The sequence below is a fragment of the Peromyscus californicus genome, unplaced genomic scaffold, assembly GCF_007827085.1.
Source record: "Peromyscus californicus insignis strain IS unplaced genomic scaffold, ASM782708v3 Scaffold_7__1_contigs__length_154581171, whole genome shotgun sequence".
NCBI lineage: Eukaryota > Metazoa > Chordata > Mammalia > Rodentia > Cricetidae > Peromyscus > Peromyscus californicus.
In genome coordinates this window covers 15,164,399-15,188,746 of record NW_026294595.1, presented here as the reverse complement: position 1 = coordinate 15,188,746, position 24,348 = coordinate 15,164,399, and the positions used below count along the sequence as shown (strand labels likewise).

Below are 24,348 nucleotides of genomic sequence, written 5' to 3'. Positions count from 1 at the left end.
CGAGTACCACCGAAGGCCAATATCTATCCACAGCCACACCAGGTGCCTGGGCTGCCTGCCTGAGAAGAGACCGCACCTTACCTAACCCATAGCCACCCATTCACAGCAGCCCTGGGTACAGGCTTGACCTGGGCACTCCTGCCCATCTGCTAGGCTGAGCTTGACCTCCGCTTTCTCTCTGACCTCGCTGGATCGCAGCAGGAAGCATGACCTCTAAGGTCACCATTTTAGCTGGCCAACTTTGTGGGCCTGATGAGCACGTGGATCACTGTGCCAAGACATGGGTCTATGCAGAAGACCAAAATGCAGGCCCCTCAGGGAAATGAGGACAAATGAGGCCAACTCAGCTCTGGCCCCTCCGACAGCTTCTAAGGCTATCACTGGTAACAATTTTCTTTTTGCTTCTGCAGAAAAGTGTGTCTCAAGAGATCTGGGCTGACCACAGGCAGGTGAGCTGGCACAGGATGTCATGTACATACTGCACCCATGAGAGGTTCTAAGCAGTTCCTGTGGGGCCAAGAGCAATCCTGGAGGAGGTGGTATCCTGTTTATTAGTATGCACGTGCATGCTATGTGGCTTCCATAGGCATCAGGTGAGGTGCATATGTTGGGTCAGAGTTTCCCTGATGCTCATGGGCCAGTGGCGCCCCCATAGCTGCAGGGATGGGGTGAAACCACAGAGGGTACAAAGGAGGGGCAGACCAGGTGTGAGTGCGTGTGTGCTCAAAGAGCACCCTGTCCACGCTGTAACTCAATCCATTCTTAGGTGTGCCTGCGATCCTGGGACCAGATCCAGAGATGTCTCGTGGGTGCAAAGCTGTCCTTGGTCCCCAGATGCAACATCCTGAGAGGATGGAGGAGTTCTTGAGATCCTGATGGGGCATGCACAGGAGTATGACTGGCCAGTGAAGCTTGCCCTCCACCCCAGCCTGGCAGAAGGTGGCATCCAGACAGGGCGGCACTAAGCCACTGGGAAGGAGGGACACAGTGAGTCACCAGAGTGGAATGCACAGCCCTTGGGTGAGGCCCGGAAGGCTAGTCCCCCCTGGGTGCCAAGGCCAAGCGGGCCGGAAGGGCAGCGGACATCCTGAAGAATGTGGAGGAGTTTCCACAAATTGTCGTCCACGTGGGAACCCATGGCCAGGGGGAAACAGACACCTCAGGATGCCGGGGCACTGAAGCCATCTGGGCAGGCAGCCCTATAGGGGCCAGCATGATCTCCTTGAGGGACACTGAGGCCACAGAGGCCAGAGGTCATGAGGGCAAGGAACTATAGCTCTTGGGGATCCCCACACAACTCATCCTGTGGCTTCATGGACTTGAAGATTTGTCCAGTGCTATGTGCCCTGATGAAACCCGTGATGCCCGACTGTGGCCTTGTCCTGACTTTCCCAGATACTGAGGGACTCTGCAAGCCTCATAGCCATCTCTGCTTTTGCACTGGGCACAAGGTGCTGGAATTGGGGTAGCCAAACAGGGAGAACACAGCTCCGTGGGGACCAGGTCACTGCTGCCCTGGTGCTGATCCCTGCTATCTGTCTCGACCACAAGCTGCCTGAGCGTTCTTGTCCCCTCCGTCCCCAAGAGTCCACCTGGTCACAGAAATGAAGAGGGGAAGGCTCAGCATATTGTCTACAGGACGAGGGCCAGAGGAAAGAAAAGCAGGGAAGCCCATGTTCTAGGAAAGGGTTCCGACCTCAGATAGAAGGACTGATGAACATCCCTAGCCACACAGCCATGTAGAGTTGGGGGTTTGGAGATGTGGAAGGGACTGGGTAGAGGTGGCTGCAGTGCCTATAGCAACCTGGTCTCTCAGGGCTTTGAACTGGAGAGATCGCTGTGGACCTGCAAGGCTCAGCCAGATCTGCTGAGCTCAGCCAAGCCCCCTGGGGTATAAGGAAGTCCTCATTGATAATCAGTCCCCACAGGATCTGGGAACACAGACCCCCGGCTGCAGTAGCAGCTGCTCCAACTGGTGGCCTCTCCCAGTGACCCCATCACCACTATCCAATGTGCATTGTGCTTCTCACTGCCTGAGGAACAACTGCCAGCCATGGTAGCTGAGAAACTCAGGCTCCAAGGGAGGTGAACACCTTGCCTCAGGGCGAGGTTCTCCTTGGGACAGCCCCATTCCTTGGGGCGGTGACGACAAATGACACAACGTGCCACCTCTCTGAGCCCTATGGTTCAGATCCACAGCCAGGCTGAACACACCCCAGGGCTGGAGAAGAAGATGTCTCACAGCCATAGGCGGCAGACCGTGCCCCACGCCCACACCAGTCCTAAAGAGCCCGCGGAAATGCACCCCCGAGAGCCCCTCTATGAATACGCCACAAGCATTCCACTGTCCCAGTACGTATAGGTCTGCGCCCAGGACAAGAATGCCACCAGTCCCGCTCCTCGCAGGGTAACCAAGGCTGATTCCAGACTGAAGGAGCTTCAGGAGAGTGTGAGGGGGCGCTGCTACCAGCTGCCCATCGCCAGGGACAGCATCCACTTCCTGGTCTCTGGGATGTTCTGGCCAGCTGTGAGGCTGCATTATTGCAGGTGGGTACCTTGGCTGGGACTGTGGGCACGCTACCAACTAGCTGCTTTGTAGAGGCCTTAGGGGTGATATTTGTAGACCAGGCCAGACCTCTATACTGTGCACCACATGCCTCACTCTCTGACCTCTACCTCCAGGTCCCCTGTGAGGGTAACCTGTTCCCCATGGCAAGAATAAAGGACCCACGGAGGCCGAGAAGGCACCAAGACTTCTTGAGTACTGGTACTTACAAATCATCATGCCAGCCTACAGAAGGTGCCCGTATTAGCCTCTTACTGCTTTGACCAAATATCTGAGAAGAACAACCGAAGGAGACAAAGATTCGTTTTAGCTCAGTTTGAGGGTGCAGCCCATCATGTCAGGGAAGCCAGGACAGCCAGAGTGCGGGCCAAATGGTCATCGCATCTGCAGTCAGGAAGCAGAGATGCATGCTGGTCACCAGCCTCGTTTTCTCTTTTGTGCTCGGTGCATGACCTCAGTCAAAGGAATGCTGCCACACACACTTAGGATGAGTCCTTCCCATAGCAGCTAACCTAGTCTAGAAACTCCCGTAGACATATATGCCCAGGGCCTTGTCTCCTACTAGATCCTGAGAAGTTGACAGTGTTAGTCATCACAGTGCCCAAGGTCTCCTTGCTCTACTGCTGGGGCCTGCGATGCCTCTGTGGACAGGCAGGCCACCTCCTCCATTCTGGCAGCATCTTCCAGAGCCTTGTCCCCTGGGGCTGTTCTGACCCTCTTGGCTCATAGTCTCTGCTGATCAAATCTACCCCCGGCCACCATGTCTGTCTTTCTCTGTCCATATAGACCTGCAGGACGATCGATCGGTGTGGATGTGGAGTGGAGACCTTCATTCGCTGTGCTGGGCCAGCCTCATGAATCCTTTCTGAGGAAAGCCATGGGTTCTGTCGGATGTGTTTTCACTCGTGTGTGTGTGTGTGTGTGTTTATTTGTTTGTTGGTTGGTTGGTTGGTTGGTTTTTTGAGACAGGACTTTTATGTGTAGCCCTAGCTATCCTGAAACTCAGAGATCCGCCTGCCTCTGGCTCCCTAGTGCTGGGATCAAGGGCATGGGCCACCACCGCCAGCAAGTTCCTTCATTCTTGTAGCCACCAGGAGAGCGAGGCACAGGCCTTCTCCAGGATCGTATGCCAACTTCTCTCAGACTACCCTGTCACCAAACTAGGTGAGCACAGTCCCCCAGGCCCCTGCCCAGTCCACAAAAAAAGGGTTGCCACACCTCTGCTCCAGCTCCTTCCCCTGCATGTGCCCTTAGGAAGCACTGGGCAGACTCTAGGGTCAGAAGCACAAAACCCATCTCTGCTTGGGTTTCCCACACAGACAGTCCCCACCCCACAGGCTACGGGATGGTGGGAGATCTGAGGAGACTGGGCAGTGTCTCCACTGCTGTGTCTGGGGTGGAGAGGCAGATTGGGCCAGTGTGGAACCTCTGCTGGTGCATAGGCAGGAAAGCATCCAGGTTTTCCTGACCCCGAGGCCCTCTCCTTCCTGCCAAGCCTCCCAACCAGCACTGCTCAAGTGGAGACTTCCACCAAGCTAGCCTGTGGGCTCTGGGAGATGGTCTGTTTGGCCTTTCTTCCTCTACTGGATTGCCATCAAGTTGGCCATGGGTCACCAGGGCCCCAGAGGTTACTCAGCACAGCAGAATCCACAGAATTTAAGGGAGGTGTTGCTGCTGCCTGGCATAGCACCCCAACTCCTCCGGACGTAAGGCCCCATCTTGACAGTGTGCTCTGAGCAGACACTCTAGTAGGCCAAGTATTTTCTCTGAAGGGCCTAGGTGGCAGGTAGCTGCAGCCCTGTGGCTAACACACAGCCATCCTCAGTGACCTCCATACTACCTTCTGCATTGACTGTTGGTGGAGGGGACAGGGTCCTTACTGGCACAGGAGTAGCATGACACAGGATAGTGTGGCAGGCCATCAACCCCAGGGCCAGCACCTCACCCCAACAGAGTTGCTTTGACAGATCCAGGGTGATGGGGGGAACATGATGGCCTGCTCTGTGGATGGGGCTGGGGAGCCAGGAGGCCTGAGCCTCCTAGTCCATCAAGTACTGGGCAAACCCTTGGACAAGGTACAACAGCTCTCCAACTGGGATTCGTGACCACTTCATGAGGAGCAGCTTGTCTATACGGGTGCACAGAGAGGTGGAGCAGGGTTGGCTATGGCCTCCCTTTCCCCCTCCACCTCCTCACCCTCTGCTCTGCCTAATTTTATGTCAGCTTGACACAGGCTAGAGTCATCTGAGAGGAGGGAGCCCCAGCTGAGAAAATGCCTCCGTAAGATTGGCTGTAGGCAAATCTGTAAGGCATTTTCTCAATTAGTGATTGGTGAAGGAGGGCCCAGCCCATTGTGGGTGGGGCCATCCCTGGGTTGGTGGTCCTGGGTTCTATAAGAAAGCAGACTGAGCCAGGTGGTGGTGGCGGCACACGCCCTTAATCCCAGCACTCTGGGAGGCAGAGACAGGCAGATCTCTGTGAGTTCGAGGCCAGCCTGGTCTACAAGTGAGTTCCAGGACAGCTAGGGCTGTTATACAGAGAAACCTTGTCAAGAAACCGCTCCCCACCCAAAAAGAGAGAGAGAGAGAGAGAGAGAGAGAGAGAGAGAGAGAGAGAGAGAGAGAGAAAGCAGGCTAATTGTACAGCCTCAGTGCGGGGGGGGGGGGGGGCTTGGACCTGCCTCAGCTGAGTGTGCCAGACTCTGCTGACTCCCCATGGGAGACTTTGACTTAAAAAATGTGGGGATGGGGGGATGAGTTGGGGGGGAGGCTGGGGGTGGGAAGAGGGAAGAGGGAGGATCTGTGTGCCAGACTCTGCTGACTCCCCATGGGAGACTTTGACTTAAAAAATGTGGGGATGGAGGGATGAGTTGGGGGGGAGGCTGGGGGGTGGGAAGAGGGAAGAGGGAGGATCTGTGATTGGTATGTAAAGTGAATAGAACATTTCTTAATAATAATTAAAAAGGAAAAAAGAAAAAAGAAAGCAGGCTGAGCAAGCCATGGGGAACAAGCCAGTAAGCAGCACCCCTCCATGGCCTCTGCATCAGTTCCTGCCTCCAGGTTCCTGTGCCCTGTTTGAGTTCCTGTCCTGACTTCCTTTGATGATGAACAGTTATATGGAAGTGTAAGCCAAATAAAGCCTTTCCTCCACAGCTTGCTTCGGTAGTGGTATTTCATCACAGCAATGGTAACCCTAACGAAGACACCCTCTATACACTGCAACTAACCCTGTCTCTGCTCACTCAGCTGCCGATGCCTCCACTTAGAGATACACCAAGCCCTGTTCAGAGAACCTGCCCACTTTCACCAACCAGGGGAACCTAGGCAGGAGGCAGAAGTCTAGACACGGGGAGAGACCAGCATCACAGGAGCCTATCCTGCAGGTGACCGCAACCTTGGAGAAAGGCATCATTGTCTCTAAGCCTGGGACATACAGAGATGAGGCCACAGTGGCTGCCCTAGACCATGATGGGTCCCTCCTGACACAAGGCCACCATGGTTCAAGGCAACACCTGGCCATTTACATGAGCTTCTCACTCCACTCCAGGATAGTCAATACTCCCCACTCTGTGCACTTACCCAGGGTCCTCTGTGTAGCATCATTTGGTTTGACTGCAATCCTGAATTCTGCAGTTCATAAAGCTAGTGACACTCTTAATGTAAACCAGAACTGGCCTTTCTCTATGTAGCTGGGACTCATGGCAGGTGCCTGCAGCCACCAGCGATGTTACTATACCTAAGATCCCTTTCAGGGCCTTGCACAAAGTGTGTGTGTGACAGCATGCTCCAGGGCCTTCCACAAAGTGTGTGTGTGAGAGCATGCTCCAGGGCCTTGCACAAAGTGTGTGTGTGTGTGTGAGAGCATGCTCCAGGGCCTTCCACAAAGTGTGTGTGTGAGAGCATGCTCCAGGGCCTTGCACAGAACCTAGGCTGACTTGGTGCAGATGTAGTTATGCTGCTGGATGACAAAAAGGACCACCGCAGGGCAGCTGGGGCAAGAGTGTTGAGAGCAGTCCAGGGTCATTCTCTTTCTTCTTTTTTTTGTCTTTGGTTTTGTTTTGTTTTGTTTTTTCGAGACAGGGTTTCTCTGTGTAGCCCTGGCTGTCCTGGAACTTACTCTGTTGACCAGGGTAGCCTCGAACTCGCAGAGATCAACCTGCCTCTCAGGGTCATTCTCATGTATACCTGCACCCAGCACCACGCCTGCCTCCTGCTCATCCACAGCTGCCAGCTGTGCCAGGAAGGGGCTTGAACTGAGTGACTAGCTGAGGATCCAGTGGCCGGGGAGAGGCTTTCCACCTGAAATCCAGAAGACACAGAGGGAGTTCTCAGTGACAGCCTATAAACAATGACCATAGCAGACATCCCAGTACCAACCCGTTTGTGTCGGGGCTGCTATGACAACCCCCATTCAGTGCTGATGCACAACCGTAGCTTAGCTCTCAGCTCTGTAGACTAGTGTCCAAGGTCAACTTCCCATCAGCAGCCACTGTGTCACAGGGCTGGCTCCTAGAGGTTGGCAGAGAGGGTTCTTTCTTCTCGCCAGTTGACCTCTGCCTCTGTAGGCACCCATGTTCCTTCCCCCAACCCCTTCCCTATACCACTCCATGCACCTGTCACAGCTCTGGACAGTCAAAGGCCTAATGTTGGATCTGGTGAAGGCCTCTAGCTACACCAAGCCTGGCAGACAGCGTCAGTGAGAACAAGAAGAGATGATCACCACACGGCAAGATAAGGCAAAAACTTAGGGCAGCTCACTCTTCTCCTAGGAACCTGCTCTTGCGGGAGCTAATGGGTCCCATGAGAACTACACCAGTCCCTTCCATGGATGGTTCTCCCAGTGATCTAACTGCATCTGACAGGCTCTCTCTCCTCTTAGGTCCCAGCACATTAGCATTGCCACATTAGAGACCAAGCTTCCAGCATACAGATCTCTGGGAAAATAGACTTCATACACAGTTCTCTGCCATAATCAGGCGTCAAAGCACTAAGAGCCTTTTCCAGAGGCAAAGAGGGTGCTAGGAGGCCATGGTGCAGTGTGTGAACATCGTTCAAACTTTGTGGTTCAATATCTCCAGTGGGCCCAGGACATGGTGGCGCCTGCCTTTAAACCCAGCACTTCAGAGGCAGAAGCAGGTGGATCTCTATGAGTTTGAGGCCAGCCTGGTCTACAGAGCAAATTCCAAGCCAGAGAGAGCTACACAGTGAGACCCTATCTCAAAAAAAAACAAAACAAAACAAAAAAAAACAAGTATAAAAACAAACAAAAAGCCCAGTGGATATCAAAGAAGCAACCTAGATGTTTGAGTATATGCTATTTCAGAGGCCCTCTCATGGGAGCGACAAGCTTGGTTGACAATCTTGAATGTGCAGGGAGCTCTGGCCATGTCATCCTGGCTCTAGCTCCACATGAAGGCATTGGCCTGCAAGTTACCTCATCTCAACCAAGCATGATGACAAATGAGTTTGGATCTGAGGCCAGCCTGGGACCTGAGACCCTGTCTCAAGGTAATTTTTCCAGCTGGGTATTATAGCACATGTAATCTTTAGTCCTGTGGAGTTACGGACAAGAAGATCAGGAACTCAGAGTCAGCCTTGGGTAAATATCAAATTCAAGGCTAGCCTGAGTTATAAGAGACTTGTCTCAATAAACCAAAAGACTTTTTTTTTTACAGTGCTAAGAATCAAACCCAGGGTCTCATGTCTGTTTGCAAATACTCTTACCACTGAGCTACAGTCCCAGCCCTCAAAGTAATTTCTCTTATGTGCTCAGTGATAGAGTGCTTGTCTCTCATGCAAAAAGTCCCAGGTTTGGTCCTCAGCAAGTGAAGGGGCATGAGTGGGGAAGGAAGAGAGAAAGTCCTTTATCTCCTGCAGCCATTCCTGGCTAGTGTGGAACAGAAAGGAAATTCACAGTTGGTGACATTAAACTCTGTGCTTGCTGGGTGTAGTGGCTTAAAAGAAAATGCCCCCCCCCCAATGGAGTGGCACTGTTAGGAGGTGAGGCCTTGTTGGAGGAAGTGTGCCATTGTGGGGGTGGGCTTTGAGGTCTCTTTTGCTCCAGGCTCCTTCAGTGTGTCTGTCAGTTGACTTCCTGTTGCCTGCAAGATGTAGCACTCTCAGCTCCAGCACCACATCTGCATGCCGCCATGCTCCCCGTCACGATGATAATGGACTGAACCTCTGAAACTGTAAGCAAACCACCCCAGTAAAATGTTTTCTTTATAAGAGTTGCCGTGGTCATGGTGTCTCTTCACAGCAACAGAAACCCTAACTAGGACACCAGGCTTGCTGGCATGGTTTTATTTTACCGCACTTTGGTGTGCAATGCCTTGTCACCAAGTCTCATCATGAAAGTGACTGCATGCTAAACCCTAAGGGTGACCTTAAGGACCCTTAGGTGTTTGAGCCGTTGGCACAGCTCACTGTGTGAATCCCTCTAGCTCGACACCCTTCCTGAACCTGGGGACAGCCCTCGAGCCTGAGCAGAGTGTCTCTGAGTCTGTAAGTCACCTCAGGGGGAAGCAATGTTTCTGTGATCTGTAAGCATTTTCAAACTCTTCTCTGATACCTCCCAAGCACATTTCATAATCCTCTCTGAAAGATCTTGGACCGTTTCTTAGTTTTTCTCCCGAGAACTTGATTTTTCTAGTCTGTCATAAACTTCGCTGCTTTTCTCTTCCGCTAATACGCAGAGCTGAGGCCGCCCTTCCGTGACTTACTCAGGCCCAGCAACTTCGGTGAACATCCCACAAGCTCACTGAACTGGCTTCCAGGGCTGAAAGGATCTTACCTACAAGTATTATTACCTACAAAAGTATTGTATTACCTACAAAAGTTAGTTTTCTTTCCTTCCTTCCTTTCGGTCCTTCTATCTCCTAACATTAGTCAAGGTCTCAAACTCCAGGACACAGTGCTGCTGACGGCTGTCTTGTTCACTTCTGATTGGAGAGGACTGTTTCCTAGGAGGCACAGTGATTGCAAACACTCTGGACCTAATGTCTAGTGCTGACTCTCAGTAGTAGGTATCTCAGTTGTCTACCTTCTTGAGTCACTGTTGGCAATTACAACCTTCCTGGAACATGTCTGTCATATGTCACCCCCATAGGGACAGGCTGCCACTAAGCTTGCTGGCCCTGCTTCAGGGTCTGCCACATGTTCATGCTTTCTTTCCCTTCCTATTGCTTATCCCTTCTTATTTTTTTTTTTTTAACCTCAAAGAGGGATCAATTTAACGTCTTAAGAGATGGCTATATTTGGTTTTGCTAATCCTTCCCCTTGCGTTTCTTTCTGACAGGATTGTGACTTGAACATAAGGCCTCATGCATACGAGGCCAGCACTCTCTCAGAGCCACAACCCCAGTCCCCATCTCATCCATTTCTATTCTTGTCTTTATAGTTTCCTTCCTCTACTTTCTTGGGGTTATTCCCAAGCACAACACTTCAGAGTTAAGTTTTAAAGGCCCTCTTACTTTATGATATAACAATGAAGTTCATCAATTTTCCCCACAGCCCTGTTTTCACTGCATTCCAGCAGCTTTGATATACAATATTTTCATTACATTTTAGTTCTAATAATTTGTGAATGTCCATCATAGTTGCCCATTCACTTAAGGCTTCTTTTTGTCCTTATTGTTATTCATTTGTTGTTCAATATTGGGTTTCTCTGTATAGCCCTGGCTGGCCTAAAACTAGCTCTGTGGACCTGGCTGGTATAGTGGGTAGCTGTTCCAGCTTTGACCTTGAAACACTGCCCCTAGGTAACTGCCACACCTGCCTCTGACCGCCCCGGGGCGTGGCCAAGAGGAAACCCCTTAAGACTTGAGATGCATGAGTGCTTGGCCTCTTCTGGATACCTCGTGGTCCTGGAATCTGGATGAGAGACCAAGCCCAAGTTCTCAGCTGGATGGTACCTCATCTCTCCTGGATCCTGTAACCAATCCCTATAGGCTGTAAATTATCCCAGAAATAAACCTCTCTTGATTACCAGATAAATTACGTGGAACTGCCTCGATAATTACAGCAGTAGGCTGGCCTCGAACTCACAGAGATCCACCTGTCTCTGCCTCCTGAATGCTGGGATTAAAGGTGTGTGCCATCACTGCCAGCTTAAGGCTTCATTTTTAAAAATCTGATGGTATTTTCTTTTTAACATATTAGTTAAGTTCAACTCATTGTAATAACTGATGGAATTTGGGGTTCGTGTCTCAAGTTGTGCTTTTTTTGTTTGTTTTCGACATAGGTTTCACCATGTAGCCTTGGATGGCATAGCACTATGTAGACCACACTGGCCTTGAACTCTTAGAGTTCAAACTCATAACCTGCCTTTGCTGGGATTAGAAGTTTACCACCACACCCAGCCTTCAGCTTATGCTTTTTACTTACCTTTTCTGATTACTTTTCATCCTGTTGGCTAATTTTCCATGTTTCTTATGTTCTCTTAGCTTTTATACTCATTCTGATTTACTCTGTTAGTTTGAAATTTATGAATTGTCTTTCTATTCTTCAGGAACTACACCAGACATGCTCATGTGTGCTTGAACTCTGATAGTTAAAGCTCAAGTTTGGCTGCAGCTCATTTGGTAGAGTGCTTACCCGGTAGGCATGAGGCCCTGGGTTTGATCCCCAGCACTGGATAAACAGGCATGGTGCCGCAAGCCTTTAATCCCAGCACTTAGCTGGAGGCAAAAGGATCAGAAATTCAGGGTCACCCTCTGCTACAGAGCAAGTAGGAAGTTACCTTGGGCTCATGAGACCCTGTCTCAAAAAATTAAAATAAGGCCAGGTGTCAGGCGCACAATCCCAGCACTAGGGAGGTAAAGTCAGGCGGATCTTTGTGAGTTCGAGGCCAGCCTGATTCACAGAGAAAGTCTCTGTTTGAAAGAATTAAAATAAAGTCAATATAGTGACCGTAGGACACAGCTTTCAACTTACTTTGCTATTTTCAAGCATTTAAATGCTATGGATTTTTTTCTCACTTCTCCAAATCAGACATTACCAAACCCAATTTTATGCATTCAGTGTCATTTAGAGCTGGTGGTTATGTGGGCCGTGTACTGCACAGCTTTCCTCTAAGAAGCAAATGCCTTCTCATGAGACTCCGGGCCTGGGCTTTGACTGGCCTGGTTTTCCCTCAGAGCCCTCTGCTCAGTCTCAGAAGACAGGTTGGACAGAACCTCGAACACATCCCCTGTCCTTGGCTTCACTGCTGCCCTTGGGATGGCTGTGTCACCCCCCTGTGGGCTAATCTGCTTTGTCCTGTGCATGTCCTGTGTTTACTTCTCAGTTTTGGTAGGTTTTTTACATTTTAATTTATTTTGTGTGCACGTGCCACAATGAACAGCTGGAGATCACAGGACAGCTTGCAGAAATCAGTGCTCTCCCTCCACCACAGGGGTCCGGGATGGAACTCAGGTCCTCAGGCTTGGCAGCAGGTACCTTGACCCACTGAGCCATCTCTCCGGCCCTAGTTTTCTCTTACTTTTGTTTTCTGTTCATCATATATTTCTTTTTTGAGACAAGGTCTCACTGTGTAGACTGGGCTGGCTTTGAACTCACAGAAAGCTGCAAAAATCAGAACTTAAATTTGCCATACACCAAGCCCTTTGATGAGTGTTGTGTGGGCCTTCCCCATGCCCTCTGGGCTGCACAGTTGGATCTACCAGGGCAGCAATCTGTACTAAAGGTTTAGAGCTCTTTGTCCTACATGATTTCCTAATGACACAGTATGGTGTTGATCTAGAGATGAGATGGTGTGGCAGGCCACCTTTCATACAAGGGACTTGAGTGGCTGCAGAGTATGCCATCTGCAGGGAGTCTTGGGACCAATCTGTGGTCAAGATATACCAGGGCAAATACAACATGGGCCATGTGCAAATGAAGTGGAATTTTTAAAGAATACTTTCAGTATTCTTTTGATTGAATCCACAGATGCAGGGCCTGTGGGTATGGAGAGATGATTATTTTACACAGCATGTCTCCAAGGTTCACCCACATCCTGTCATGTGTCAGAATCTCCTTCCTTTTTAAGACTGAGTAATACTCCAGGGCCTATGCAGACAATTTTCTGTTTATTGCTGTTGGTGGACACTTGTGTTGGTTCCCTCTTGTGGCTATTGTGGGTACTGCCACTGTGAATATAAGTTGTGCACAAGTCTGCTTTTGATTCTCTGGGGCACACACTGGGATCCTGTAATAGCTAGGTCCAATATCAATTCTGTGTTTGCCTTCTTGAGGAATGGCCACACTTCCCCAGTGAACTCACTGCCTTTTCCCTGTTTCTTGAACACTGGCCTTTGTTTCTTTTGAGGCAGGGTCTCGCTTTGAGCCCAGACTGGTCTCTAACTCCTATCTGTCCGGCCTCAGCTCCCGATGCTGACAATACAGGTGTGTGCCACGACAGGCAGTCGATTTACATTTCTTTAATGATAAGTGATATTGAGTACGTTGTTTGTTTGTTAGTTTTTTGTCGTGGGTTTTTGTTGTTTTTGTTTTCAAGACAGGGTTTCTCAGTGTATCCCTGGCTATCCTGGAACTCAATTTGTAGACCAGGCTGGCCTCGAACTCAGATTTGCCTGTCTCCTTCTCCTGAGTGGTGGGATTAAAGGTGTGTGCCACCACTAACCATTGGGGGGGGGGTGTATTTTTGCCATTTGAATATCTCCCTTGGGCAAATATCCTCTCAAGTCCTTTGTCCTTTTTAAATTGGGCAGTTTGCTCTTTCATTGTTGAATTGTTGAGGTTCCTTATATATTCTGTACATTAATCCTGGACCAGATGTACATTATGGTATATGGGTCTCCACCCTTCTCCCTCTCCCTCTCCTTCTCCCCCTCCCTCCCTCCCTCCCTCTCTCTCTCTCTCTCTCTCTCTCTCTCTCTCTCTCTCTCTCTCTCTCTCTCTGTGTGTAGGTTGAGATGAGACAGGGCCTCACATATAGCTGACCCTGGCCTTGAACTTGCTATGCAGCTGAGAATGACCCTGAACTCTGGTCCCCCTGCCTCTGTCTCCCCAGGGCTAGGATTAGAGGTGGGCCAGCTGCAGTACTGGAGTTCTAACCCATGACTGTCTGCATGCTGGGCCATGTAGCCAGGCCTCTCTTCACTTTCTGGAAGGTGACTCTTGATGCTCAAGAGCTTCCGATTTTGATGAAATGTGGTTTGTCTGTCTTTGGTGCCTTTGCTCGGGGTCATCACCATGAATGTGCCGTCAAGTGCCATGGCACAAAGCTTTCCTGGGTTGCCTTCTAAACGTTCTGTAATTGCCACTCCACATCCGTGAGTTGGTCTCATATTCACTAAAGACCGCTTTAGACTTTGGAAGAACCCTCCGAAACACGATGTCCTATGTCTCCCTCCTCACCTGTCACCCTGCCACCTCACTGACACACATTTTGTCCACCATTTTGTCCCCTGTGGGCCCTCTTCTGGCTTCTGCAGCCCTCTTACACAGAACCTGTGGTTTCTGATGGCTTGTTTCTGAGTGCAGTGAGACATCCCTGTCTCATTTGTTTTCTGCATTTCGACTTCTAGACCTGGAAGCAGCCATCCTTCCCAAAGCCCCGCCTACCCTCTCAGCATGACAGACACTCTCCTGGCAGGTAGAGAGGCTTTCAGCTCCAAGAGCTTGTATTGTTTCCAGGCCTCAGCGGTGGGCAGGGTGGTGAGAAACATCTTTGTTTAGAACACAGTCTAGGGATGGAGAGCTGGCTCAGTTTGGTAGAGTCCTTGCCTTGAGGGGCCTGAAATCCTGGGTTTGGTCCCTACAGCCACATAAACCAAATATGGTGGTGCTCACCTGTAATCCCAGCACTAGAAAGATAAAGGCAGAGGTCAGAAATTCAAGGTCATCTTCAGCTATAAAGCAAATTGAGGCCAGCCTGGGTTACATGCTACCTGTCTCCAAAAAATTAAAATAAAGAAAGGGGGTGGCATAATACTTTAATCCCAGCACCCAGGAGACAGAGGCAAGTAGATCTCTCTAAATTCAAGGCCATCCTGATCTACATAGTGAGTTCCAGGCTAGTCAGAGCTACATAGGGAGACCAACCGTGTCTCAAAAAACAAAACTACCTAAATAAATAAAAACAGTGTACATCAATTCAAACTTTCTATTCAGATTTGGACATTTTTATATGACATCCTTAATTTTAATTCCTCTTAGCTACAAACCCCAGTGTCCTTACCATTAGCAAAACTAGGCATACTTCGGGCTAGAGAGACAGCTCAGCAGTTAAGAGCACTGGTTGCTCTTCTAGGGGATCTAGATTTGATTCTTAGCACCCACAAGACAGCTCACAACCATATGTAACTCCAGGGGATCCACGCCTGCATCAGGTATGAATGAGGCACACAGACACATGTGCAGGCAAAGCATCTATATGCATAAAAATAAATAGATTTAAATCCCTAGTACTGAAAAAAAATAATAAAGGATCAAGCAAGATGGCCCAGTGGGTAAAGATGCGCACAGGTAAGCCTGACAACCTTGATCCCCAGAACCAACGTGGTGGAAGAAGACAGCCAACTCCATAAGTTATCCTCTGACCCCCACACTTGTTCTGCGGCATGTACGCTCATACTTGCACTCTGTCTGTCTGTCTCTCTCTTGCGCTCTCTCTCTCTCTCTCTCTCTCTCTCTCTCTCTCACACACACACACACACACACACACACACACACACACAGAGTTAAATGTAATTCTTTTAAATGTTTTAGAATGGGGGAGGCAGTGGTGGCACATTCCTTTAATCCCAGCACTTGGGAGGCAGAGACAGGTGGATTTCTATGAGTTCTACAGCCTGGTCTACAGACAGAGCAAGTTCCAGGACAGCCAAGGCTACAGGAAAAAAAAAAAAAAAGGTTCAGATTGGCAGCATCAGCACCATTACCAACACTATGATATTTGTGGGTATTTCTCTTAAGTTCTTGTGGTGTGCACGATGGAGGAGTGGGTGTACTGTGCCACAAAGCACATACAAAGGTCAGAGAATACTCTGGAATGTTGATTCTCACCTTCCACCTTGAGACAGGGTCTCTTTGTTGTTCACCATTGAGTATGCTAGGCTCGCTGGCTGGGGAGCTTCTGGGAATTCTGTCTCTACTGGTCGTCTAGCCATGGGTACACTGGGAAGCACAGCCTAGCTTTCCACGATTCTAGGAATTCAAACTCAGGTCCTTTCAAGTACTCTATCCACCGAGACATCGCTTCAGCCCTTGTGGGTATTGTTCTATCATTAATGTGTGTGTGCGGCGCATGTATGTAGACTCCTGCGCCACAGTGAGATATCAAAGGACAACTTTGTGGAGCTGGTTTTCTTCTCCTACCTGGATTTCAGAGACCCAATTGGATTAGGCACGCTTGGGTAGCAAATGCCTCTGCCCACTAAGCCCTCTCACCCACAGGGTATTTTAAATTTTTCACCTGTAGCTTACTTCCTTCAGTGGTAAATTTATTGTTTCTAACCTCTCAGAACACCTCTCTCCATTTCATTGACTGTTTTCTTCGGGATTTTAGGGAAGGTTTTTAAGGTTTAATTTTGTTTGCACCTAAATAAAATGCTTGCATTGTTTTCTAAGTGTATTGGTAAAACAGGGTGGGCTGCAGGCCCAGGATGCAGGGTCTGACGGCAACCAGGCTTGACACCCGTTGACATGGGAGACAGTCGTGAGCGGGTGGGAGAGGGCAGTGGAGCATCCTTACCCTACTGGAATCACTCCCTCACAGGTGACCTGATCATCCTGACATCAGGGATACCACACCACCAGGTGAGAGCTGGTACCTGTTTCTGTCTAAGTCTCATCTACCAATGGACCTCAGCCCAACCAGGCTGCTCCTATTCCCAGCCCCTCAGTCACTGAGGCTGCTGTAAGTGAGGGAATGCCCTTCCCTGGTAGACTTAGAAGGAGCCAGGGAAGATTCTGGGACATGTGCACCCCAGAACTCACTGGTCCTGTATTCGCAACTCTGCGCCCAAGTTGGGACTGGTCGCTGCCTCTCTGTAAACTGTACCCTCAAGGCCCAACAGCAAGCCAAAGATGTGCTCAGGCACTTCAATGTAGGAGTCATTTGTGCAGACACCTTCAGCTGCTGCCAGGTGGGTCCCCTAGGTGGGAAGCACCCCAGCAGGTAGGAAAGAACTATTGTGTCCCTGGATGGTGGTGAACATGAGTGCTTTGGAGTTTCTATCCACGGGAGCAGTGGCCACAAATCATCGTCCATCCCCTGACACCTGGACACCTCCACACAGGCTGCAGGACAGGGCAGTCGCTGCAGCCTGGACCAATTTTTGTACAAAGTCCCAACTAGGCCAACATGACCAAAGTAGTGGCCCCAGTGGCCACTAGTCTGGGGGATTTACTCTGGCCCTTGAGGGGCTTCTGGGATGAACCAAGAGAAGGTGGAGAAGGTGGCCCTCAGGGTCAGAGTCTTTTGAGGGCCTGGAGGACCTCAGGACACACAACTGTGTTGAGTATGTATACTGGAGCATTCTTCCCACCTGTGAAGGAGGGAATGTGGGGAACATCGTCTGGATCCCTGCAGGTCTCCAGCTAGGTTTCTGAATGTGAATGCTCCCCAGGGAGCAGCGAGGAAGCAGTTTTGGACCCTGAGCTTGGAAGTCTTTCATGGGAGCAGTGCTCTGAGCCCCTCCGGTGGCCACTACCGGGTTCCCTATCCACCTCTCTGGCTGGGCAGGGTGGAGCTCCACCCCACCTCCCCAGACTCAGGCAGACCAGCTCACCTAGCTGGGGAGGGACCAGCCGGGACTGGTTCCTCTCCTCCTGGAGCTTGGTTTGTGTTTCTGGACTTGGCAGTCTCTTCCTACAACGTTGAAAGGATTGGGAAAGAGAAGCACTCTTCAGGCTCCTGGGCCCCTTGCCTTTGAAAGGTGGGGCGCAGTCTGGCCTGCTGGCTTCACTGCCCCACAGGGACAGTGGCTTCCTCCATGGCACTCTGGTGCAGTGAGGAAGTGTGCCCCCAGCCTTTTCCTTCAGTGTTGAGCTCCAGGGGCGACAGGAACCACGTCTGTCCGCTGCCTCTCTTTGTCTGAGCTCTGCCGGGCAAGTGTTTTAAAGACCCCAGGATGTCCGGGACGCCTGGGGAGGCATTTTAATGAGCTTTTCAGAACCTTGGCTGCTGCTTTTTCTTGAGAAAACAGGAAGTTGGGTAGCTGGGAGGAAACCCCTACTCGATCCTGAGCCGCGTGCAGGCAACAGCCTGGTGTCTGGATCTGCCCAGAGATCTTCAGACTTGAAGAAGGTACCTCAGCACCTACGCATGGGCAGTGTGTAGAGGCACAGAACAAGCGCAGAGAAGTAAATTTAAACCTGAGGACAGGTTCTGAGAGGTAACTGGGGGAATGCTGCAACCAGGACAGGACCAGCAAATATCCAGGCCAGAAGGGGCAGCACCTGGCCATCCCAGAGACTAGGCATGGAGCAGACAGCAAGGTTGAGAGAGCATGAGGGCTGTGGTTTCAGATGCTGCACACATGAACACTGGTGAGAGGCTCTCAGGGGTCTGTCTGTCATTCTCCCAAGTGAAGCAGTGTGGAGAAGAAGCTCATAGGCTCTCTTAGTCCTTGTCCAACTGCCCAGCTGGGGCTCTCTCCAGCCGCATCCCTGATACCATACCCAGCTTTGTGCATCCCACAGGAGCTCCTGCAGCTTCTTCCCTAGTCAGGGAGCAGAGGCCACCATGGGGCCACACTAGAAGAGGGACACATAGACTCAAGTGACTGTGTCTGAGGGCAGGGCCTTGCTAAGTGGAAGACAGCCTTTGAAAGTATCCACTGCTGTGTGCACAGGGACTCACAGGTCAATGTGAGGGGTCTGGTGAGTAAGAAAAAAAATTATTGAGAAGCAGTCATGGGAGATGCTGGGCGGAGAGGGCAGGCAGACTTTGCTTCACCCAAGTACATCCACTCTAGATGGCTTGATGTTCAGGCTAGAGCCAGAGGCCCCACACTCAGGCCAACGTCTGGGTCTAGAATCCCAAGAGGTTCTCAGGGCCTGGAGGATCAGGGCTCTAGGCCACAAGGCTGTGTTGAATATGTATACCAGGGCATTCTTCCCAGTCCTACACAGGCCTTGGGCCACATTCTCACCACCCTCTCTAGGAACCCCTCAGCTGCAGTATTCCCAGCCAACCTGGGAGGGGAGCTCCACCCAAGCAGGCAGCTTGGAATGCCATGGACATGGCATACTTACTCACGTGCACCAGCTACCCCAACACTCTGCCCCAGTGGCCAAGGAAGACCTTGTCCTTAAGGCCAGTAAAGACCCTGGGAAAGCATCTCAAGAGAAGCATAAGAGACTTGTATAAGGGATGTCCTCCTCCAAATGGCTTCAGACCCCTGCTGTGACACCACCCCCTCTTCCCCCCAACCCCACTCCTCACCACGGCCACAGTCATGGAGAACAGTGTACACAAGTCTTACCTATGTTGGTCCCCAGAACCCTCAGCCTGGCTCCAGGAGGTATCTTCCATCTTGGACCTGTACCACATGACCCTGACTCACAGTCATAGAATCTTTGGATTGGTGAGAGCTGGCCACCTCCCTGGAGAGCTTCCACCAACTGAATCTTCTCTTTTCCTTCCTTCTGCTATTTTGGTGCTGTTCCCAGAGGGAGAACCCACTAGACAGGCAATATTCCCAGAGCACAGCCATGCTGGGGCAGGGGGCTCAAGGAGGAAGTGACCAGTGAGGGCAGGCCTGGGGTCTGTGGACACACTGTTATCACCAGGGCCAGCCTGGGGGTATCTTCTGGGGGGTCTCTGTATTTGAGAGTCCTGTACTGGAGAAGAACTGACCACAATGTGAGGATGGCCAACCTGGAGCCACGGGGAGCTGGGGGAGCCACGGGGAGCTGGGGGAGCCACGGGGAGCTGGGGGAGCCACGGGGAGCTGGGGGAGCCACGGGGAGCTGGGGGAGACACGGGGACCTGGGGGAGCCACGGGGAGCTGGGGGAGACACGGGGAGCTGGGGGAGACACGGGGACCTGGGGGAGCCACGGGGACCTGGGGGAGCCACAGGGACCTGGGGGAGCCACGGGGAGCTGGGGGAGCCACGGGGAGCTGGGGGAGCCACAGGGCAGAGAGTCTCCCTGGGAAGTTATGGCCTTGGAAGCTGGACTCTGGGTGGGAGTGAGGGTAGAGGCTGAGATTTCCACTGGGAATGCCTATCAAAGGGACATTCCCAGTACTGTCCACCATGAGAAAATATTTTATCAAAGAAATGTGAGTTAAAAAAAAAAAAAACAACTAAACATGAACCACTGAAACGGCTGGACGTAATATCTATTTTTACTGTCCCTTTGGTCCCCTGACCCATGGTTAGGGAATGGACTGTGGCCCCTGTGAGGGTATGTTTTCAAAGAGTGACGTCAAGCCTTCGGAAGTGGGTGTCCCAAGAGGCCAGTGAACCCCCACCTCAGGGAGCTTTCAGGCAGAACCAGCGGAGGGCTTTCCCCACCACTGAAAGGAGCCACAGTCAGTGAGATAAGCTTTAAGGGTCCAACTCCAGGCACTTTGAGCAAGAGAACGTCCTCAATGGAAGGTACCAGATGGAATATACCCCAGCCTCCATATCCAGGCCCAGACTCCTGCCAGCTCTAGCTGCTACTCTGTCCCTCTTGTCTGCTCCTACCCTAACAGATAACTTGGAGAAATGCACAGGAAGCAGAGCCAAGTTAAGAGCCTCGCCACCCTGGGGTACAGGAGAAACCCCCAACTCAAAGCAGTCCCTGAGGTGGCTGTGGGGCAAGGAGCAGGCTCAGGGGAGGCTAAGGCACAGCAGTGCAGAGTACTAGGGAGAGCAAGACACAGGGCTTCTTCACCAGAGTTAGTTCCTGGCTGCCCCACCCCCACCCCTGCCAGGATCGGAGTACAGATGGAGCAATGGCTTCAGCACTTTTAGAAAAGCCCTGGCCAGGTAGCATGGTGGTGGCGCATGCTTTCAATCCCAGCACTCAGGAGACAGAGGCAGGAGGATCTCTGAGTTTGAGGCCAGCCTGGTCTACAGAGTGAGTTCCAGGCCAGCCAGGGCTACACAGAGAAACCCTGTCTTAAGAAAGAAAGAAAGAAAGAAAAGAAAGAAAGAAAGAAAGAAAGAAAGAAAGAAAGAAAGAAAGAAAGAAAGAAAGAAAGAAAGAAAGAAAAAGAAAGAAAGAAAAAGAAAGAGAGAGAGAGAGAGAGAGAAAGAAAGAAAGAGAGGGAGAGAGAGAAAGAAAGAAAGAAAGAAAGAAAGAAAGAAAGAAAGAAAGAAAGAAAGAAAGAAAGAAAGGAAGGAAGAGGGGGGAGGGGAGGAGAAGAAAGGAGAGGAGAGGAGAGGAGAGGAGAGGAGAGGAGAGGAGAGGAGAGGAGAGGAGAGGAGAGGAGAGAAAATTCCTGGATCTCAGAGACTAACCTGAGTTCTTACCAGGTAGCCCCCAAAAGACTGGACCTGGACTCTGTCGTGCAAAGACTTAGCTTCTGGTAGCTCAGAGCAGACCCCAGCCACTTTAGGAAGGCTCTGTTCCTGTCCCCCACCCCACCCTCCAAAACTTCAGCCTTCACAATGTGGGGCAGGCCTTTCCTGCATCTTAGCCCTGCCCCTACATGCCATGAGCAGTCCCTAGGGATTACTTTCCGTTTTCAATCAGGCTACCTGGAGTCCTCCTCTGTCTATAGCCTACCCTACTATTCCCCTGAAGGATCCCTCATGAATTGTCTAGGCTGAGGAGCCCTTTGAGCAAATGTGGGAGAGCCATACTGTCCCTGGAGTCTTGGGAGAATTGGGCCACCCTGACAGTAGCAGGCATACATACTACCCACTAGGGTAGCAGCCACAGTGACAGTGTCAGCCTCAGAAGTGGAGAAATGGAGAAAGAGGGGCAGGGAAACAGAGGTAGGGGGCTACTTTTAGAGTAAACACTGGCCACCTGGACCAGGGTGACCCCTCCCAGAACCAGCCCACGGTCAGTGAGAGCAACTCTACACAGCTGCAGTACCAATCTCAGGCTGAGTTAAGATTCAGTGTTTGGCCGGGTAGTGGTCTGTGGACACACACGCCTTTAATCCCAACACTCGGGAGGCAGAGCCAGGTGGATCTCTGTGAGTTCAAGGCCAGCCTGGTCTACAGAGCGAGATCCAGGACAGGCACCAAAACTACACAGAGAAACCCTGTCTCAAAAAAACAAAACAAAAAAGATCCAGTGTTTGTTGTGGAATAATCTTTTTGTACACTGTGAAGATGTGTCACTCAGATTGGTTTAATAAAAAGTTGAATGGCCAATGGCTAGGCAGGATTTTCAGGGCATAGAGGACACTGGGAAGAAGAAGGGAGGGGACACCAGGGAGAAGCCGAGAGATGGAGAACAACCAAGACATGCAGGAGGAGAGGTAACAGCCATGAGCCATGTGGCAATACACAGATTTACAGAAATGAGTTAATTTAAGTTGTAAGAGCTAGTTAGAAGAACAAGAGCTAGCTAGAAACAAGCCTAAGCTATTGGCTGAGCATTCATGATTAACAATAAGTCTCCGTGTCACGATTTGGGAGCTGGCTGGCGGGACAGAAAAAGACTCCCTACAAGTGGGCAGCTGAGAGACAGAAGCAAGCAGATCTCTGTGAGTTCAAGGCCAGCCTGATCTGTATAGCAAGTTCCAAGACAGCCAGGACTACATAGAGAGACCCTGTCTCAAAAGCCAGGTAGTGGTGGTGGTGCACACTTTTATTTAATCCCAGCACTCAGGAGGCAGAGACAGGCAGATCTCTGGGTTCAAGGCTGGCCTGGGAGCAAATTCCAGGACAGCCAAGGCTATACAGAGAGACCCCGTCTTGAAGACACACACACACACACACACACACACACAAAGATTGAGTAGACAGGGCAGGAGAAATGGCTCAGAGGTTAAGAGCACTGTTATTCTTCCAGAGGACCCAAGTCCCATTCCTAGAACCCATATGGTGGCTCAGAACCATCTGTAACTCCAGTTCCAAGGACCGTGATGCCCTCTTCTGGCCTCTGTGGGCACCAGGCACATATGTGATACATACATATGCAGACAAAACACTCATACACATAAAATTAAAAATAAAAACTGAAAAAATCTGGTAGGCAGCAAGCAGAAGACCCTATCAGTGCCCAAAATAGCTGTCACTGGCCAGACAAGTCAAAAGTCAGCTTCTAAGGCCCCACTCAGTCTGGTTTCTAGACACTGGGAAAGAAAGGGAGCCTGGGGCCTCTCAGAGTCCTTGATCAGAAGGATGTGTCCTCCTCAGGGGTGAGCAAAGCATTTCCCTCATGCCCAGTGTGGCCAAACTGCTAAGATCCCAGAATCCAAGGTTCAGAGAGCTTTTCCAACACTTGAGGCTCACCGCCCTTCACTGGGTGGCTGAGGGACCTGTCTCCAGGCAGTGGGGGGCCCGGTCTTCCAGTCTCACTCATGCTGATGAAGGAAGGAAGAACCCTTTGAGGCTGCAGATACAGGAGTGAGGTGAGTAGAGATCGGAAGAAAGGCCATGGGGCACTTCAGAAAGGGGCCTGGGGAGAGTGCTCAGGGAAGAAGGCCAGGCCTGCCGAAGGTGGCCACTGGGACACATCCTGACAGGCACAACACCTGGGTGGACAGTGGAAGCAGGCAGGTCCACTTTCCTCTACTACCTGCACAGGACACAGGATCAACCCTGAGGAACCACAGCTCACTGGCAGGTATATCTGGGGTCTTTCCAACCCTCCAGGAAATGTCCAGGGCCACTTTAGGGAGAGCAGGAGAGCCCCTCTAGGACCTCAGGATATGGGTTTGTAAGGAAGCAAAAGGGGGCCCCGTTGGTCACATGTCCCCCATTCTGAAGATCTTCAGACTATGTCTCACACCTGCTCAGCTAGGGCAGTAGGGGGTCCTGGAGTGGTCCAAGTGGTCCCTGTCAATCACTGCCCTGCTTGGGCTACTTTGATACCACAGGCCCCTTCACAATTCTCACCCATTCTTGTTGGATGGGTGGGTCTCTGCCTGGCCCCTACTCCAAGTCCTGACACCCTCAGCCCACATTATTGCCGGGCAAGGCATTGTTTGTGGTCTACCACCGACTGCGGGTGGTGCCCTGGTGTGGGGCCACTCCCTGACCCATAGTGGGCAATGCCCAAGCCCGTGGAAGGCACTGCAGCCTGCAACACGTACCCCTGCGACTGGGGCGGGAAGGCGGTGGCGGCCGTTTGCTTTTGAATCCCCGCCGGCGCCCTGAGTGGCCCTTTCAAAGGCGGTGACGGGGGCGGGGGCCGTTCCCAGGCGCGCCCCGCCCGCCCTGCGCCCCTCCTCCCGCTTTCCCACGCCGGCCGGTCCGGCGCGTTCTCACGGCCGCTGCCCATCCCCCGTCTGGGAACCTCCTGCTCCGTGCAGGGACTGGGGGGGCGGGGAAGCGCCCGGGAACACCGGGGAGAAGTGAGTCGGGACCTGTGGGGAGAAGGGCACCCCGGGGCCTGGGGAGAGCAGCCCTCGCACCGCGAGAAGGGCACCCTGGGATCTTGGGAGATGGAAGAGAAGGAGGATCTGCGGGAGCCCAGAGCCCAGAGAGAATGGCGCTCCAGGGACTGGGGCGGGGCCTCAAGAAGTGTGTGGGGGGGGGGGGTGGTATTTCGTTTGTGAGCTGGGTGGAGAGGGGAGCCCCTGCCAGGCCTAGGGGGAGGCGTCCTGTGTGGCCCAGACCCTGTTTTATTTCTCTGACAAGAGTGGCCTCGGGCAGCAGAGCCACAGTCCTCAAAGGCCCCAGTCTCCACCTTTGAGCTGACCACTGACTGGGATG

At 51.6% G+C, this 24,348-nt stretch overlaps 1 long non-coding RNA gene across 3 annotated transcripts in view; it reads left to right on the top strand.

Annotated features, from left to right (window-relative positions):
• Positions 1-5,140, top strand: part of LOC128100744 (uncharacterized) — a 60,721-nt gene extending 55,581 nt beyond the window's left edge. The window contains exons 2-5 of one of the 3 annotated variants that reach the window (XR_008214904.1): positions 411-449; positions 767-2,547; positions 2,683-2,800; positions 3,353-5,140. This is a non-coding gene — a long non-coding RNA (uncharacterized LOC128100744). Of the gene's footprint in view, positions 1-410; positions 450-766; positions 2,548-2,682 lie in introns of all 3 variants that reach the window. The other 2 variants (XR_008214902.1, XR_008214903.1) reach the window with 2 other exon arrangements.
• The last annotated feature ends 19,208 nt before the right edge of the window (positions 5,141-24,348 follow it).